General features: G+C 33.1%; 1 long non-coding RNA gene across 1 annotated transcript; it reads right to left on the bottom strand.

Annotated features, from left to right (window-relative positions):
- Nucleotides 1-5,763: 5,763 nt before the first annotated feature.
- On the bottom strand, nucleotides 5,764-12,754 carry LOC110894464. Its single transcript, XR_002566337.2, has 4 exons — nucleotides 12,523-12,754; nucleotides 11,760-11,849; nucleotides 6,570-6,626; nucleotides 5,764-6,019 (listed from the first exon to the last, which is right to left on the bottom strand). It is a non-coding gene; the product is annotated as an uncharacterized LOC110894464 (long non-coding RNA).
- Between the last annotated feature and the right edge of the window lie 415 nt (nucleotides 12,755-13,169).

The following is a 13,169-nucleotide window of genomic DNA, read 5'->3' as shown; positions in this document are numbered from 1 at the left end:
CAGAATAAGTATTAGTTAGTTACTCTAATAATCTTAATTAAATAAATATTTTATTTCTACCAACATATTTCCTAGGTGCTCAACACATTTAAAAAATATGTAACGTTTTAAATTTTTTTCTATCTTTACAACTGATAAATACTAAAAGTTGTAATCGATTGTTATGTGTTGCACTCCAATGACGTTTTCTCTTTATAAAACTGATTTATATAAAGAAGCTGTAAATTAATTTCTGTCTTAATCTATTAAATTTAAAACATCCTTCAGCTTAACAGAAAAAATAAACTGAGTTAGTGATTTGGATGAAAATTTATAAAAATTATGTGACAAAACTATTAATTTTTTTTCTAAAAACTCTATGTATATTCTTTTTTATTATATATGTAACAAAAATAATTAAATAAAAGAAATTAAAAAGGGGTTGAGTAAATTGCCAAAATCATCCCTGTGGTTTTATATTTGCCAGTTTCATCCAAATATTCTTAACTTAACAGAAAAAATAAACTAAGTTAGTGGTTTGGATGAAAATGGCAAAAAGTTACAAACGTTGGGGGTAATTTGGTACAAAAGTGTCATTTTGGACGAAAATGGCAAACGTACCGAAACCTCAGGGACGATTTTGGCAATTAACTCGCTTATTTAACTCAAAAAGAACTTTTGGCAACTTATTGACTTATCTAAAAGTAGTTTTTAAAAAAGTAATTGGATTAGTTTATGTGGTAGGAAAAGTCAATAAATTATTTTATAAAAGTTGTTTAACTTAGCTTATTCATTTAAAAGGGTTAGGTTAGGGCAAAAGTTAAAAGAAGTTAATTCAGGATTTCGAAACTTCTCAAAATGACTTTTCCTTCTTATGAAAAAAAAAGTTATTTCTAAAAGTCCTTTTCACTTGTCCAAACTAGGGTTGTCCAAACTGCTCGACGATCGCTCGAAAAATGCCCGAAAATATTCGTTCGATTCCCGCTCAGTTTGTAAATGAGCCGCTCGGCTCGGTTCGATTTGAAAAGGAGCCAAGCATGAGCAAAGGTCCGGTCGTTCGGTTTCGCAGCACGAATTATTTTTATTAAATAATATATATATATAGAGTAGGGTTCGCACGGAAAGTGTGTTTTTCCTAGAAAGTCTAGGAAGCGATCTGGTCCATCCGATTGGTGTGTTTAAGGGTTGAGATTAAATCAATGGCAATCTTGTAATATTTGAGTTTAATTAATTGATTGTTTTAAAAGAGTAGGGGCAATTTTGTCAATGAACGTGTTTTAAATCAATTAGATTACTGCCAGTTCCTAAATTCAAGCGATTTTCCCTCTCTCTCTCTCCAAACCCATCTTGGAAACTCCAATCCCTACAAAAAATAACTACAATCATGGAAGAAGGTAACTTTAGAAACGATGGAGAGCACCGGATCAAATTAAAACACTTCTCCATCTCCACCATCTCTGAGTTCATCATCACCATTCAAATATTGTTCTTATCATCTCCGTTTTCTTGACGATGTGTTTTAACAGCAATCAAATTAACACAGTTGTGCTTTAGCAGCAAGCAGATTCATACAGTTGTGGTTTAGCATCCAGATTCATACATATGTGTTTTTACAGCAAGCAGATTCATACAGTTGTGTTTTAGCATTCAGATTCATACAGATGTGTTTTAACAGCAAGCAGATTCATACAGATGTGTCTTAACAGCAAGCAGATTCATACAGATGTGTTTTAACATCCAGATTCATACATATGTGTTTTAACAGCAAGCAGATTCATACAGTTGTGTTTTAACAGCAAGCAGATTCATACAGATGTGTTTTAACATCCAGATTCATACAGATGTGTTTTAACAGCAAGCAGATTCATACAGATGTGTTTTAACATCAAGCAGATTCATACAGATGTGTTTTAACATCCAGATTCATACAAATGTGTTTTAACAGCAAGCAGATTCATACAGCTGTGTTTTAGCATTCAGATTCATACAGTTGTGTTTTAACAGTAAACAGATTCATACAGTTGTGTTTTAACAGCAAGCAGATTCATACACTTGTGTTTTAGCATTCAGATTCATACAGTTGTGTTTTAACAGCAATCAGATTCATACCCTGTGTTTTACCATCTTTATATTGTGGGATCTATAAAAAATTGACTTTAGCCTTGTAAACTGTTAAAACACAGCACCAAGAACATGCTGATAAATTCCAGTAATCTTCAGAACAATGGAATGTGCGATGTAATGTGACATAGAATTTTAGTTAATGAACACATTGACTTCCAGATTTTAATTCGAAAATAATAAAAATTCCGAAAATCATGGAATTTTAGTTAATGAAGATACATTCCAAAAGTAAAATTAAAATGTGAAATTACATGATAGCCATTCTACTTAAAATCCCTCAATGACACATGTCCAATTCTTATTCCTTCCTAGACTTTCTAGGAAAAATAGACTTTCCACCCAACTCCTACTCTATATATATATATATATATATATATATATATATATATATATATATATATATATATATATATAAAGATTTATAACTTATAAGTATAAGTAGCCCATAAAAATACAAAGCCCAAGAATCAGATTTAGCCTAATTCAATACTAAGTCACCCTAATTCCTAAACCCCACTCCCCATGTGTTATTGCTACAAATGTGAATTCAATACTAAGTCCTTACCGATTTGGTGAAATAGCCTATTTATACTTTTGTAGTTTATGCATTAACATTTGTATTTTGTTTTTTTAATGTGTAGCAAGCTGCAAGAGATGAAGAAAAAATGGAAATTGGTGTGTTGACTTCAGACGGTCTGATAATAAATGAAAGATATTTTTATAATTAACAAACCATAAAAACGGTTATGTAATGTGTAGAACTTAATGGTTTTGTTTAATGCTTGTGTTAATAGGTTATATATATTGATTTGAAGTGGAATTTTGTAGATGGAGATGATCAAGCTTTAAGAAGATGTTTATAGCTTTTGAGCTAAATGACAATTTGTATTTCGCACTTTATTTTGTCCTTCATATTTGATATTGTTAAGAATATTTTTAGGATCATGATTTCAGTTATGTATTGCTTTTGTTATTGTTTAATGTAGCCTAGTAAGGTGTTGGACATGTTTTAATTAAGTTAGGATTTGTTTTTGTTGAATGCAACCTTGTAATAGTCTTGATTTCAGTTTTTTTTTGTTGCTGCACATGTTTAATTAAGGTGCTGAGAAAAACCGAGCGAAAAGGATCCGCTTGATTAAAATTCGAACCGAGCACGAGCATCACTTTTGTGCTCGGTTTTGCAAAATCGATCCGAACCGATCTCCTCAGTTGTAATTCAATCCGAGCATGAGTAGACCCTCGCTCGGATTGGATCGGCTCCTTAAAACCCCTAATCCAAACACTATTTCTCCTTATTGACTTTTTGAAAAAGCCAATATGTCAATAAGTTGTTTCAAAACAAAATCCCAAACATGCCCTAATTACACCTTACTTTCGCCATATTTAACCAAATTATGGATAATTAGTTAGTTTTACACTTTATCCCCTTAAAAAAAACTAACTACCCCCACAATTTATAAACGACTATAATTTATTTGTACGTTAATATTAAAAAAAAGTTACACCATAAAAATAAGGATTTATTCTCCTTTAATTGAGTATGGTATTACAGTAGTTTTTTAATTAAGAAAATTGATATGTGTTTCATATTTTATACCTCAACTTTATGTATTTATTCATCCATTTCATGTATTTTTAACGGCTAAAATTACACCTAATCCGCATTTGGTGGGGCTCGAACCCCTGACCTCAAGGGGGAACAACACCTTAACTCCAATGGCTTTACCAATTGGACCCAACCCCCCTCCCCCCTCAAAGAATGTCTCTTGCAAGATTCGAGTTTGTTTTGACTATTAACTGAAAATAAAATATTAAATATAACACCCTAAAAATAGATAAAGTTCACCTTGGTGGTAAATAACATAAGTATAATAACTAGGATTATCTAACCTAGTTAAATAAATGTGTTTGTTAGTAAAATGGGTAAAAATGGTGTCTTATTCATAACTAACCAAACCTAAAAGGTTAAAGTTAGAAAAATGGAAACTAAAAAAGATGAAAAAACTGAAAATTGTAAAAACTTCACACACATATGTGTGTCGACATTTAGAGAGAAAAAAGGGAGGGAACACAAAGCTAAAACCTAGTTCATCTTGTTTTAACAAATTGAAAGTTGAATTAGGGCCAAATCACATACATGAACATAAATTATTGATCATCTAAGCTTGGAGATCATAAGGTATGTTATAATTGTGTTTTTGGTAAAGTACTGAATGAGAATGAACTCCATGGTTTGCAATTCTTGAACGGATTGTAGATTTTACGGTGAAACTGATAGTATATGGATGATTAGGGTTATCATACTTGTTAAAATTGCCAAGTATTTAATATGAACAAGGTGTTAGGATTGTTACTGATGTGTATGAAGAAGTGGGTTTCGTTGAGAAAATAGAATCCATGAATCATGATAGTCGAATTATGTATCAACACATAATAAACTGAAATTTAGGTGCCAACATGATCATAATGAAGGTACCTACTTGTTGAGTTGAAATTACATAGTTAGAAGTTGTTACTTGAGCTAATAGAAGTATCTTAAAACACATGTCCAAAAGGTGTTTGATAAAATGGCTAAATGGGTTTTATTGAACTTGTTAGTGCATTTGAATATGTCAATTGGCAGTTTGACATTTTAACAAGTCAAACCGACCTATAATAGAATCGAATGAGAAATATGGTATAAAAGTCCATAAGGTGTGATGGTCATAATGTAGGATGACTAATCTAACTATCTTGTGGATATTATGTGATAGTTTGACACTTGACAAGCTAGGTGGGAGCTTGGAAAGGAATTGGTCAAACGAGTCATAGTTCGAACGGGCGTAAGGTAAGTAAAACATACACCTCCTAGAATCTAAACGCTACATAAATGATAGGAAGTATATGCGTGCTTAAGAACGGTTGTGGTTAAATGGGTAAAATGTCAAAATGAGACCCTATGGTGGAAACCATGAAACAGGTCAAAATAGATAAAATTATGACGAACTAATGTTGGTGACAAAGGAGAAATGTTGAGATGAGACCTCCATGGCGAAAACCATGAAACGGGTCAAAATGGGTATTACTAGTTAAATCATAATTTGGTGATAAACAAAGAAATTTGAAATACGGCCCTATAGCGTAAGTCATAACGGGTCAAATAAGAAAAATGACAACTAGATCACATGATGGTGATTAAATATAGAATTATAGAAATGAGACCATATTGTGTAAACCATAACGGGTTAAACGAGCAAAATGGCGAACCAACATACCGACGATAATTGTAGAATTACAAATACTCAATCACTATTAATTATAAGATGAAAACAATTGAGGTTTTGTAAAAACAATTTGTGAAAAGAGGAATCACTCACATTGCTAACTTAGGAGTTTCCTTGTGACTTCCCGGTTATAATCTATTTAAATTAAACAATGCACACGCGTTAGTATAATAACCCAAATTTATATTAGTTATACCCTCCCCGAGATAGAACACCAACGACTGAGTCAGGCAGAGCCTTGACATGCGTTACGGAGCACTAGATCGATCTGGCAGCATATCTGTAACGCCCACATTTTTCACATTCGAAAATACAAATGATGACATAATATTTTTAACGAAAATTGGGCATGACCCGTTCGTACTATAAACAATTCCCCTGCTTTTGACAAACATCATTCAAATAAACTTCTACGACATTTTCAAAAGAAATAAAAGTTGTGACCATACAAGACTTAACACAAGGGTTATGTCCGAACTACTAAAAAAGGTTTTAAAATTCAAACTACTTACGAACATCCTAAAACGTAAAATTTACATTTACATTACAAAAATTATTTGACCCATTTCAAAAGATAACTTGAACCGGAAGCGCATATATGGATGATGTGGTGTGTTCGAATCCGAGCTCGCCATTCTAAGCATGAAATTTACCTACATCCATAACATAAACTTGCATGTTAGTTCGGATAAAACATTATTACTAATACATTATTATTTCTTATTTAGTTTTTTTTACCGCATAATTTGACCCTTTACCGAGTCACTTCATCTTTACATCATCTTACATGAATCTTTCATACTACAATTCCGCTTTAACGAATATCACGCCATTTATCTTCCATCACCATTAAATCATCTTATTTCATCCTACCCGTTCTCACGGATCATGCATATTACTACTTTCTTGTTTATTTTTCTCCACTAGTTTGACGTACAAAAGTCAACATCTAGTTACCTTAACTTCATAACAATTTCATCCTATTTGACCCGTTTAACTACGGGTTTAATACATCATCCAGAATAACATCATTTTCATACTTTAGACCCATTTGCACGGGTCGTCAACATACTTTTTCTCCTTTTTCCACTATCAATTCGTAATAAGGCATTTTTACTAATGATTCCCACATAAAACATCAAATAATTATTTACAAGAGAACTAACATAAAATTCTACTTTCTACATAAGCGTAAGAACTTACCGGGGTCTTACGTTTCTTGTGCCTTGAATAGCCTTGTTCCTTTTTCTTTCTTTGTTCCTATACATCATAATTTCATATACTTAGCTTTTATTGCTTTCATATTCTTTACCGTATATTATGATGTCTACTAATCACATACGTCTTTATTATAAACGTGTTACATCAACTTATCAAGTATTCATATAAAACCATAACTAAACCAACTTAGGCATTTCGTCGAACACGTTGTGTGCGTATCGTTAGTTTAGCATAACGTACAAGCATCTTAAGCACAATTTCCATAATTCATTCGTTGATTAACATAAACATCCCTAATTCCACAATTTACCATCCTAATCATGAACATATAGTTCTAAATCAATTATTCATAAAAATTTCATCAACATATTGCTTAAATCATCAACATCATACTAATTAGCCTAAAGGATTTCACAAATCTTTGATCATTTCATGACATTCAAGTGGGTTTTTACCCCAAGTTCATCAACATAACAGATTCAAGCATAACTTACATTCCTAGTTGTTCATATCATCTAGCAAACATGTTTAATTCCATACTTAATCACAAGTTCCACAACCCACTTTATTAAACTTTACCAAAACATAAAATTGAACTTACTTGATATCAAATTCACTTAGGTAATCAAAGTTCTTGGCTCATGCATTCGATTAACCTTCATTTTCCCTTTCAATTTGATGGATTTTAGGGTGTTAGGGTTTTGATTTCCCTTGGCTCTCTCTCCCTCTCTCGTTCGCACATACCCCAGGGGAAAACCCTGAGCATCTTTTTATCAAATTATAACCCTCATTTACACATTCAGCCCTTCATCTTTTAGAGTATGTTCATATTAGTAATTTCCATACTAACTTGGTTACTTTCCTTTGGTTAACTTCATTTTCATAAAAAGGGTTTTAAACTTACTATTATTTACAAAACTTTCAAAATGGTAAAAATCTATATTTACCATTTCTTTTCGTAAAAATATTGCTATTATAACATTAAAATATGACATACGAAATTTGGGGTGTTACAAGTCTACCCCCCTTAAAGAAGGTTTCGTCCCCGAAACCTGAACACATACATTCTGACAAGTTTATCTGTAACCCTTCGTAATTACATACCTCGAACTTTGATAGCATGCTTTCATTCGATCATCCCTCGTGATGAGTCGGTCATTACCACTCTAAACTTGTCTAATACACTTGGTAATTCACTCTTGTATGAAACAAGGTGATCCTATTACATTATTTCATGATTATTGTTCAATTGTTCAAGCTGATTTCTTAAAACTTATCTGTCAGATTATTCATCCCTGCATACCTCTAACATCTATTTAGGGGAAAATAATTATCATAATATTCATACTTGTGCATTCCTATTCATTCATATATAATCACAAATCAAACATCCTTCAATAGTTTATAACTATTTAGCTTCTACATACCCCCATCCTTCCAGGGCCAAAATCAAGCAAAATTTCTTTCATGTCCCTTGCTTGATAGTTCTTTTCATACAATTTCTTGCAATACCTACGTAACCTTTACTCGAGACCAATATTTCTTTCACTAATGATTAGGGCTGTAAACGAACCAAACGAACACGAACAAGGCCTTGTTCATGTTCGTTCGTTGAGGAAATAAATGTGTTCACGAATGGTTCATGAACAGTTACCGAACGAGATTTTATGTTCGTGTTCGTTCATTAAGGAAACGAGCGTGTTCACGAACGGTTCACGAACACAAATAAATTTGACGAATGCGACGAATGATAAAGGTGGATAGCCCAGAGAGTAGCACTAGAACGTGAATTCCTTATTGTGAAACGGATGTCGATCGTATTCGTCAATGTAAATAATAAGAAATGAAAGGAAAATGATAAACAAGGTGAAACAGGGTTTTCCAAGTTTAATTCTTAGGGTAATAAAACAAATATAAGTTTAATAATATAAAAAGTATAGATAAAATATGTGAAAGTACAAAAATCTTTCATTAAAACACAAACATGCAAACATAAACGAACGCAAATGAACGAATGTTCACGAACACGTTCACGAACACCTTACCGAACGTTCACGAACACAATTGAACGAACGAGACCTTTGTTCATGTTCGTTCATTTAACTAATCGAACGAAATTCCTTGTTCGTGTTTGTTCGTTTATTATACGAACGAACATAAACGAACTTCCCGCCGAACGGTTCATGAACTGTTCGCTTAACGTTCGGTTCGTTTACAGCCCTACTGATGATCTATCATAACTGCATGGTTAACCACAACTTAACGTATACATTTATACAAATCGTGTACATATTATCTTGCTCTAATCTCTTTACCGTCCATCCTTAGGTTACAAAGGTCAACCTAAGTCTTTAATCACGCCATCAGTATGATCGTGTAATCAATACTTACATTTGGTAACTCATCTTACATTCGATGTGTCATACTTAGCTATACTTGTCATCACATTTCATAGCTGTCATACATACGTCATTCCTTCTAGCAATTGTAATACTAAGGCTATTACCTAACATTATGTGTCCAAGGGTTAATTCTTATCAACCTAAGTTCCACTGCCTACGAGATTATAAGCTTATTACATATGCCACCCATTTTACGTATGAGTGACATAAAACTTGGCACAACCATTCATTCGATAATTAAGTTTACACTCTACCACGTAGGGTTGTTTTGTAATACGAATCAAGAATCATGCGTATAAAAACTTTAACTCTCGACATTTCTTTAGAGGTTTATCTTCTAATAATTCCTCATATACGATAGGGAACTCGACAGAGGGCAAGATTTATTCAAATATCCATTATTCATCATATTTTACATTCCACTCAGCCCCTCTTTATGTAACATTCCATCTCTAACAGTTACGCATTCTTATATTTTCATTCTAGTTTCCTTCGACGTTAACCTTTCACATCTTTCATACCGTTCTTTCTAATTATTCTAAATTTGGCATACTAAGTGTGTACCCTGCTTTCTTAACAGTTCTTCACTTTTCTTTCCTTTCTACCACCCATTTTCCGACCTGCGGGTCGACTCTTACCATCTTTCCATCATGATCTAATAACCGTACTTTACAAAAAACAAGAATTTAGAGCCGCCATTATTTCCTGTATTGATATGAATATTATAATTTATTTACTAGCATTATGAGTCATTTACTTATGCCTTCCAAGTTACTAACCATACATTTCAAGTTATTAAGTTACTTATATATATATATATATATACTAGTGGGGAACCCGCGCGTTGCAGCGGGATCGACATTTGTGACCTTGTTTGCGCTTCCTGTTAGTATTAACACGCATAATAATAGGAACAATTCGATCTAAACTCGATCTAAACTTTGATTGGTTGTATATAGAGCAACGCCCTGCACCTCAGCTTTTAAGAACAATTCTATCTAAACTCAAGTTAAGACATGGTCCTTTAACTCCTAAGTAATCAAATGTACACTGTTATCATGAAATGGAGACATAATAAATTACAAATTTACAATGTTTATGATCGAAAAAACTCATGGTTAGTTACCAGTGTTTGAAGTTTATCTCCCAGCATACATAGATCACTAATTATATCATAAAATTGCTCAAAAGCACATGAATTATTTAACTGCATTTAAACAAAAAAATAAACCTGGATCGCAAATTGCGTAAAACTTCATCTACATTTGCAACAAAATAACAACAAACAATCAATAATTCGCAACTATACAAAGTCAAAGGCAGCAAAAACGCCAAAAAAAAACAATCACCAAAACTCAATGAACAATACCGTATCTGCGGTTAAAATGTCAAGTAGACTTTAATTTAAATAGCTTATCATACTCGGGTTTATATGGCAGCCAGTTTAACCTATGAACTCGTTAAAAAACTCGCCAACTCATTTGGCACGGTTAGATAAACGGGTTATGCAAAATTAAAAGTGCTTGGGTTAGGGTTGGTGTTTACGACACCAGTAATAATATGGTCTGCGTTCGGGGTTCACCAATTTAACCTGCCAACCCGACATGAATACCCTGAAAAGGGGCTTTATACAACAAACAGAGTAAAACATGAAAAACCTGCTCATGACAAGTAAAAGTATTACACAAACAAAAAACTAAATAAACAAAACGGTTCCTAATTTTTGTCCACGAACCAAATATTCAAAACACATGAAGAGTCAGATTTACCCCCCAACACAGACGCTATACGTAAAAGCCTGAATAAAACAAGAAAACGGTTCCCAAAATGAAGAGGTGAAAGAACAGGAGATGAGTGTTTTGCATCTGCACATTACTATTATTCGCCTCTTCTAAACAACTAATGATCATAGGATTACTTTTTTTCTTTTTTACTCTTACCTATTAAAAAATCAAGAAAATCCACACCCTTGCTTGATTTGTGTAGAACTGATGACATGAATAAAGAGCTTTTCTTTCTCCATGTCATGCCTATCTATGGTCATTGATACAAACCTCTTAATCAAATAAGGGTTGTATTCAGATGGCCCGAGTTCCCTGAGTTTAGATGCCTGCTAAAGCCACATCATCATTGGTAAAGTAATCATCAATGATGGATGCCACCTTTCTTTTGTACTTGTCCAACGGGTCAGAAAATGCAGACCCCATATGATTTCAAGGTCACTCAGCATGACAGTATAATACAAACATTTAAAAGCCACACTAAATAAACCAAAATCTTGAACTCTCGTGACTACATTAGCTTGAATTTATGATAGAAATTAGGGGTGTGAATTTCTGACACGACCCGAAAACACGACAAGAACCTAACACGAAATTCGCGGGTTTAGGTTTAGTCTAAACGGGTTCGGGTCAGTTTCAGGTTGAACCCACGGCGGGTATTTTATGTCATAATTATAACTTAAAAGGAGAAATTAACATGAGATTTTATAATTTAAATATAATTGAGTTATATACATTAGTGTTTTTTAAGTAAATTTTAATTTTAATATATTACTTTCATAAAAAATTAAAAAATTCGGGTTGAACGGGTCGTGTTCGGGTCAACCCACATAACTTCGGGTCGTGTTTGGGTTAATATGTATGATATGATTTTCGGGTTCGGTTCGGGTTCGGGTTGAACCCACCAACCCGCAAACACGACCCGTTTAGCACGCCTAATAGAAATGATGGAATTTTTGCAAAGAGAGTAAAAATCAGACTTGACTTACCATGAAACCGTCGACCGAACCCGAGATCTCCCGCTTTCTTCCATTTATAAAAGATTCAATAAGGCCTATACAAACATATCTGCAGAATTGCTGTTAAAAAACAAGCATAAATGTGTGTAGAATTTTAATGAAAAGCTTAATGGTTTAGTTCAGCAAATGATAAAGTCAACTAACAGCAAACGAATCTCCAAATCAATCAAGAAAAGCCAATAAATTGTCCATGCTAAGGTCTAGCGGAGCAAGTAAGTAATACTTTTTTTAATATCATGTTCAAAAAAGTGCATGCATATTGCTGTTCAATATATTCTGTTAAAAAAACTATACATAATGAACTGAAGTACGTTTATAGTTTGTATATACGAGGGTTCAATAAGCCAATAAATTTACATACCTGATTAAACGGATACGTTATACAAGAAAATACTGAAGAAGAAGGGTTTAGGGGCTGATATTATGTGAATCAACTTCATAAGCTTTAAATGTGTATATAAAAGCCTTGCATACAAAAGTAAAATTGGGGATGAAATTAGGGTTAGCTCTTGCTGCTCCAAATGACCAACCCCATTATGGAACACCCAACCCAAATTGATCACATAAATCCATAGAACTAAAATCATCATAATCCAAAAAATATAAACAAAAGATGTGGTGGTATTACAAGAAATCTTACCGGATTAATACAAACACAAAGAACAAATTGTTGGTAAAACTGAGATGATTGAAAAGGATATATCAACGATTACTGAAGGTGATTGAAAATTACCTGTTTTGCGATTGGTAATCTGGATGAACCGGAGAAAAGTAACAAGGGTTTAGATTTAGCAGAGAGAGAGAGAGATGTTGATACCCTTCTGTTTCCCAGCAACGATTCCTCACAAACAAAGTTGTGTAAAATAAGTCAAAGTCAAATGTGACTCCTCACCATCGGTGAGTTCAACAAAGATGAAAGATTGAATTAGGGTTTTACGATTAAGCTTTCTTCGTTTTTAGAGAGAAGGGATTTTGACGTGATGTCGTGGTCACAATCAAATTTAATCCAATTACAACTAAGTAGCTAGTGGTAAGTGGGTATCGAACACAGGGAGTTTGTGGAATATGTGTTATCTAAGTGTATATCTAACTTGACTAAATTAATCTAATTGCAAATAAAATAAATTCAAGAGTGGGTTTGATTGGTTGATTTTTAAAACTAAGCCTACTAATCTAATTGCAAAATGGAAGTGTTTTGGTTGTAAATGAATTAGAGACGAGTGACCATCTTTAGTTTCCGGTTTGCTTGTAAACAAATTAGAGACAAATGACCATCTTTAGTTTCCGGTTTGCTTCGACATTTATGCTATCATTCCACTAGAAAGAACTACATAGACATAGTTCATGTATGTTTAATTGCAGTGATGAAAGGGAACTAAG

This window comes from Helianthus annuus, chromosome 3 (genome assembly GCF_002127325.2).
Source record: "Helianthus annuus cultivar XRQ/B chromosome 3, HanXRQr2.0-SUNRISE, whole genome shotgun sequence".
NCBI lineage: Eukaryota > Viridiplantae > Streptophyta > Magnoliopsida > Asterales > Asteraceae > Helianthus > Helianthus annuus.
The sequence above is the reverse complement of the archived record's forward strand: the minus strand, read 5'-3'. Positions and strand labels throughout refer to the sequence as shown.